This window comes from Nanorana parkeri, unplaced genomic scaffold (assembly GCF_000935625.1).
Source record: "Nanorana parkeri isolate BGI_ZX_2015 unplaced genomic scaffold, ASM93562v1 scaffold1560, whole genome shotgun sequence".
Lineage (NCBI taxonomy): Eukaryota > Metazoa > Chordata > Amphibia > Anura > Dicroglossidae > Nanorana > Nanorana parkeri.
In genome coordinates, this window is record NW_017307828.1 from 348,177 (window position 1) to 354,036 (window position 5,860).

Here is a 5,860-nt window from a genome sequence, read left to right on the forward strand (position 1 = left end):
CCCCCACAGTCTTTGAAATACTACACAATGGAATCATTTTAAAGACCACAAATCACTAACTACAGATTACAGTTTATGGCCCCCAGTGTTTCTTTCATACCTGACCTGATCTGGTAGCTCTGCGCACTCCCGCTCCTCTGATCTGGTCCTCCTACACGATAGTCGGCCACACTTCCAATCGATTCTCACGCCTGTCCTTCCATTTTCTCGTCCGTCTTTCATCCGGTACTGTCAGAAACCATCAGATACTGGCTACGTCCATCCGTTCGTCCGGGCACTCTGTCCTCGGTCCTGGTCCCCGATCTTATACTGGCTCCACTTGATGCTCAACCAATTATTGCAATTAATAAATAATCAATGACTAGTAATTTAATCAATTACTAGATAAATTCTCTCAGATAAAACACTTGAAGCTTAGCTAATGTTACAAATTAACGTACCGTAGATATAGACTTGGATATACACTTAGTGCCCAGCCTACTATTAAAGGAGAACTATGGGGTTAAGGCTTTTCCCCATAGTACTCCTTAGGGTAACGGGAGGACACAACACCCCTATTTTTTTACTATAACGACTATCAAACTCCTGACTACTTTTAACCCTCTTTTAACCCTCTGGCTACTACTCTCACCCCTCCACTTGCAGCTTCACACCTCTCCACACAGACAGTTCTTATCACAGCACTCTCCCCCTCTCTCCCCACTTTTTTGCAGCACCGCTCACCCCCACGCTCCTGCAGCCGCTCACCCCCACCCACTCCACACACCACCACACACTCCTGCACTCGTTCACCCCCACAAGCTCAAGCAGCCCAGGTCACCACTTTGCAGGTCAGCCTTCTGCCCCGGTCGCCGCTCCACTCTGATCACCCGTCCCTCCAATCCGGTCCGCGGTGATGCTCCTGGCCCCCGGCTCCCGCTTTCCACCTGTTCCTCTCTCACGCCGCCTCCCTCGTCCTTTCGGTGATGGCGGCAGTGTTTCCCGACTCCTGGCGGCGGCACCCGGCACCTGGCGACGGCATTTCTGTCCCGTGCGGCTACCGTCACGTCCTGGCCTCTCCACGAACCACTTCCGCTCACCGGAGTTTCACGGTGTGTGTTTCTGTGTGTTTCTCTGTGTGTGTGTGTCTGTGTGTTTCTCTGTGTGTGTGTGTCTGCGTGTTTCTCTGTGTGTGTGTGTGTCTGCGTGTTTCTCTGTGTGTGTGTTAGGGAATGTGTCCCCTCCCTGCAAAAAATGTAAGAAGGTATGGGGGACTCTTTTTCTTTTATTTTGTGCATGTGCTGGGGCATGTATTAGTGTGTGTTTCTGCGTGTGTGTGTGTTTCTGTGTGTGTGTGTGTGTTTCTCTGTGTGTGTGTGTGTGTTTGTTATTGTGTGTGTTTCTCTGTGTGTGTTTCTGTGTGTGTGTCAAAAAATTTAAGCAGCTGGGGGACTCTTTCTTTTATTTTGTACGTATGCTGGGAGGTGTATTAGTCTGTGTTTCTCTGTGTGTGTGTGTGTTTCTGTGTGTGTGTCTCTCTGTGTGTGTGTGTGCTTGTTTCTTTGAGTGTGCATATTTGTGTGTGTGCTTGTTTCTTTGAGTGTGCATATTTGTGTGTGTGTGTGTTTTGAGTGTGTGTGTGTTTTTCTCTGTGTGTGTGTGTGTGTGCTTGTTTCTTTGAGTGTGCATATTTCTATGTGTCAGTGAATGTGTGAATCTGTTGGTCCTCTATGATCAAAATTAAAACCTGTGGGGAAAGAACACACACACATACTGTATATTGACACTGCACACATATACACATGTATACATACTGATATGACATGCACAGAAACATTAACACACATACCGAAATCCTGACAATACCCCAGGGACATGCAGTAAGGTCCGTGCTGGGTGAGGCATTCCCTCTGGCCGCCCCCAGACCGCCGACACCCGCCCCCAAACCCGGTCACCGAGCTATGTGTGGAGGAGGGAGGGAAAAGGGAGGCGACAGGGAGGAGCCTCCCTGTCCCACATTTGCCTGCCACTGATGAGGCATCCAGATCAATGTCCTCAGTGGGTTTTTTTTTTTTTACTGGACAGCTTGGACCAATGGCGCTTTGCCATTGGTCCAAATCATCCACAGAGCTCAAGCCTCTAACACAAAGTAGAGGCCCCTGCAGCTCTGGCCTCACAATGTTAGGTTACACAAGCAGTGGGGAAGCCCCCTGCTGTGTAACCTAACTTAGCTGTCAAAAGCCGGATGCAGCACCGCCTGTAATTAACAGGCAGCGCTCTGTCCCTGACAGGTTACACAGTGGGGAGTCTTTCCCTGTTGTGTAACCTGTTAGAAGCCGATCTGAATGGAGATAAAGCTGTTGGCTTCAGACTTGACACAAACACACAAACCATCACAAAAAATATACTGACATTGCATACAAACAAACCATCACAAAGCATATACTGACATTATACACACATACAGACATTAACACTGGTACCATATACTGTAGTAAAATGTTGTTTTGAAGTATGACATTTTATCAAATTTGGCAAATGGCCCCCATGGGAGAAAAAAATTGGTCCAGTGAATTGAGTTTGAGACCCCTGCCTTAGACAATTATGGGACATTAAGAGTAACGGTACAGTTCAGGAAATGTTGCAGGCAAAATGTTTACTGCGCTGTACTGATAAGCTGAAAAAAACAGCTTATATTATTTTGTTGCATTTATTCACCTTAATATCATTCTATACTGAGCCTCACATTTCCTGTTTAACTAAATAGCTTGTAAAATGACAGTGTTAATGGGGACCATGGTTTGCGCATGGAGCCGATCGGTCACACTTAACTCGAGCTCTGTCTACCACCCCGAGCAATCTCACCTACTGCCACTTTATTACCCCCATCTTTGGCTGGCTACCTTCTCCTTTCATCATGGGCAAAACCCCACGCCACAAGGACTCAGCCAAACACCCGGGCAGCGGCGCTATCAAGTGCCTTTGGACAGCAAACGCCTCCTCCCCTGACCACGAGGCTGGGCGCTCGAGACTCGGGTGCGGCCTTGCAGCCCTCCAGTGTCCCCCCATCAGAACGTCCCCGCTCCCCCGCCTTCGCGTCTCCCTCTCAGTACTCAGACTGGGAATCGGACATGTCGGTCGCCACACTGGCTAGGACTCTGCCTAGCAAATCGGATCTGACAAATGTTCTCCCGCCTCGAAAATTCGTTTGAATACGAGATTTCTTCTGTTAAGGCAGAGAGGAAATTGAGAATCGGCTTGAAACCCATGCCCTGGCTATTATGGAGTTGCAGAGAAACAGTACGACCGCACAGCTGGCTATGCGATCTGCCTTGTACAAACTGGAAGATCAGGAAAAACGAAATTGCCACAACAACCTGAGGATTCAAGGCCTACCCGAAGCCACTCGTGATATTGACCTCGCTGACACACTTTGCGGTATATTCAACGGCCTCTTGGGATGCTCCTCCTCATCAACCCTGCCTTTCGATTTTGGAGCTGGTGAGTCACCCGGAGATGTTATCGTTCGATTTTATTACTACACTGATAAAGCGCTACTGATGGATCGCCTCAGAGGAACTGCTGGAGTGGACTTTGATGGGGCCGAGTTGCACATCTTCCCGGATTTGGCTCCTGAGACCCTGGCGAGGATACGTGCCTTGAAACCCCTTCTTCAAGTACTGTGGGGAAATGACATTACCTATCGCTGGGGTTTTCCCGCCTGCTTGATCGGCTCTCACAATGGCCACTCGGCCGTCCTTCGCTTCCCAGAGGACCTGACCAGTTTCTGTGAAAAATTTGAGATATCGCCTCCTGAATTGCCTGGATGGTCCGATCCTACCCCTGGATGGGTTCCACTTCCATCATCGCAGTGGCAACATCTGTCTCCTAAGCCACGCCGTGCTCCTAGAAGGCACTCCTCTTCATGTCCCACTACTACCACGGCCCCTTGATCAGCTGCTCCCGACCTGGGCTGTGTTCCATTTTTCCTCCAATTTTTCATACTCCTTATTGTTTTCTTTTTTATATTGTTTTATGCTGGTAGACCCTCCTGCATTCTAGACACCATCAGCACCTTCTCTTTTGGCCGAGGTGGTATCCCGATGACATCGGTCTTCTATGACCGTCCCGATGCTCCTCTCCTCTACCTCTCTAGCCTGGAGCTATCACTGTCTAGTACATATGCTGTCGCCTGATGGGTCTATGGTTTGATGTGGCAAGTTTGCCCTCTGGGCTTAACACCTCATTTTATTGTTGTCCTTGTTTTATCTTTAGATGGTTTATATTTTTATGGAGTAGTGTACTCCTCTTTTATATGTATTTTTGTAGGAATGTTCGGGGGTACAGGTTAGGCGGACCTGTATTGGAGCCAGTAGTGGTTCAGTTGTGACCGCTTGGGCCCTGCCCTGCACCCCCCACTAGGTGGCCTCTCCCTTGGCTCACGCTGGACCTTGGGACATGGCCTACGTGCTGTGTTTGGCACATGAGCCATTGCACAAGTTATTGTCTGGTCCTGTGTTCCCTATGTGTTCGTCTCCTTTCCCGTTTTCACCTTTGTTCGCCCTTGTATGTCTTCCCTCCTTTTCTCCCTCTGGGGCTGCCCTTCGGTTGGGCTCAGGCACTGCTTTGCAACCCGCTCTTCCCTGTCCATGATGGCGTCCCTTTGTATAGTGGCTTAATGTGAGAGGCCTCATTGCCCCTGCTAAAACGCACCAAATTTTAACAGAATTGCATAGGATACGTTGTAACAGACTTACCCGTCCATCAGTCCCGGCATGTCTCGGCGTTCCGCCTCAACCCCAGTGATGTCATCATGCTCGATGTCAGGTGGCTCCTCCCCCTTATTCAGCTTAAGCCAAAAGAATCACTTGCCTGGCGTTCGTGCAAGTGAGTTGATGCCAGGCAAGTTCCCTCCTCGGCTCACTCCAAATCTTCCCCTCACTGATGGGCTGGCTGGAGCCTCACCCCCAGCCCGCTGCCAGCCGACACTTCCTCCTGTCTGTGTGCTGTCCTCCATTGGGGAATTCCCCTTACTGCAAGCAAGGCAAATCCATCTGACTTCGCTCCCTTCATAGGAGGTGTTACTACTGCCTGCCTTATCCTTGACTCCACTGGGTGGCACTGCTGAGCAACTCCTAGCTGCATCAAGTACATCCTCTTCCAGAGTAACTGTTTCCGCTGCTCCCAGATGAATGAGAATCGTTTGCCTCATACTCCCTGAAGGACTGGTGCACAACTTACACCTGAATCGCAAGTACCCTACTCCTTTTTAGATTTACTCCACATTCTTCAAGCAATATTGTATGCTACATTTTAGACTGTATCTCCTGTAATGGTAATGGGAGGACTCTTGTTTGAAGCACTGTGATTCGGGTCACATTCCCCCAAACCTACTACCAGCTATAAACAAAACTCCCTGACTACAACTTTCGGGTTATCCTTTTCAGGTGACCTTCCATGCCTCATATGGATTTTGGGACACTCATACGTGTCCTGGGACGTTCGTAGGGCCGAGGTGCGTCCCAATGGCAGGCAACTGAGGTTTCCAAGGGAGGAGGCCACGGTGCGGTGATTGGGGTTCCCGGGTTGCAGTGGCGGCGGTTGGTCCCTGAGGTTCAACGATTCGCTCATTTGGATCGTTCCCCAGATATGCTGTTGATCCATGCAGGGGGCAGTGACCTGGGGGTTCGTTCCATGCGCGAGCTGATCAGGGATGTTAAGTTCGATATTTTGCGACTGCTCTCCTCCTTCCCGGCCTGGTGGTGGTCTGGTCGGACATCGTGGCCCGTACAGCGTGCCGTGGTGCTCGCTCGGTGGATCGGTTGAACCAGGCGCCCATCAAGGTGAATAAGCAGGTGGGACGGTTCGTGGCCCAGAATGG